Here is a 1795-nt window from a genome sequence, read left to right on the forward strand (position 1 = left end):
AAGTTAAAGGCTAAATTTTTATGGCAGAATCAATATAGATAGAAGAATGCTACAATTATTAGACAGGTGGAGCAATGTCAACATACTTTAACTTTGGAGAGGGGAAAAGCAGACATTTTAAATTGCAAAGCAATTATTTGTGAATGTCAATTACTAGCCTTTAATGGTTAATGAGTTTTTGAAGACTACTATTTGATTTATTATTTTTGACAAGCACAAAAAGAATTTTATTTATATTTTACTTTAGCATTTTAACACTTATTAAAGTTATTTGGTTGAATTATATCAAAGTAAAGGATTTCCAAGTGAATGCACTGATTGGTGAGAAGGTATTCTTTATATACTCAATGAATACAGCTTTCGAATTTTCTTTAGTAGATGACAATTGGTTAGATATCCCTCAAGATCAGTACTTGATAATTCTCTTAATAGTGCTGGATTGGCAATCATGTTTGTACAACTTAGTTACTCAAACCCATGCTCTCCTTGAATATGTGATTACAAACTGATAAGCAAGAGTCAATGCATGCCCTACCATATTTTTATTTCATAGAAAAACACCCCTTCTACTATTAATAATATAAAATTATTACACAAATGGGAAATATTGGTATTCACCAAAATGTTTGCAAACCAGATAAATCACATTTGTATTCATGTGAGAAAGAATGAGTCGAATAAGGATAGACTCCCAGAAAAATAAAAATTAAGTGCAATTGTGATAGGCAATTACCATCCTAAACAGGAGCACTTATATCTGAGACATCTACCAAGATATATGCAAGATTATTCAGAATATATTTATCCAATTGTGAAAACACTGCCAGGGTTAAAAGGAATATCTGCACATTTTTATTGCTGCTATATTTATGTAGTATTTCTATTACTTTTATTGTGAACAATGAAACAAGTTGTAAACACTTTCTTCAATAAAAAATTTCCCATCAAAATCCGGAAACTGAATATTTGACAAAGCAAATATAAATATTGTGGAATTGGGTGGTGGATATTCAGGAAGAAATAACATTTTAGCCAAGAACAAGTTTTGGAACCTGACAACATTCACTGTATTCTAATAAAAAAATCATTTCATTGCCTTAATATGCGTGGCATACAGCTGCAAGTGTCAGGCCCAGATAAGCTGAAAGCAAGATGACTGAAAGGTACATTTTCTAATCAACTCTCTGAATTATCTTTGACTCCTGGTATGGCTTCACATGTGACCTAATTATGAAGTGTAACATGCCAATATTTTTGTAACAAAAAAGAGGAAATTGTTCTTTTTATTCTTTGGAAATGGTTCATGATGTTATCCTTACTTGGTTATTTCAATGAATTTTAGATATAATATTCTCCTTAAACTTTGTCTTGTGACTCAAATCTGGCAGACACCAATTTTTGGTAATATCACTATCATCCTGTGCTCTGTTATACACGTTTTGAAAGTCCTCAAAATTACATATTCCAGTAGGTAGTATCTTTTCCCTGAGACCATACTTGGCTAACATCTTTTATAAATGTATTTATCTGGTGCACAGCCAACAAGTTTACTTTTTTAAAAGTTCAAAGTAAAAACATGGGAAATCAAAATGACATGCCTAGATGTATTTAGTAAGAATATGTTGGGAAAATAGGGTTTTGATTATATTTCTTTGCTGTTCCATGCTGCAAAAAAAAAGCATGCCCATCACTTTTACATTAATTTTTCTTTCATCTTAAACCTGTGCCCATCCTGTCCATTCTTCTTCTGAGATTTCCTTTTAATGCATTTCTGTGGAGACATATATTTAATTAA

This window comes from Nannospalax galili, unplaced genomic scaffold (assembly GCF_000622305.1).
Source record: "Nannospalax galili isolate Female #2095 unplaced genomic scaffold, S.galili_v1.0 scaffold308, whole genome shotgun sequence".
NCBI classification, from domain to species: Eukaryota; Metazoa; Chordata; class Mammalia; order Rodentia; family Spalacidae; genus Nannospalax; species Nannospalax galili.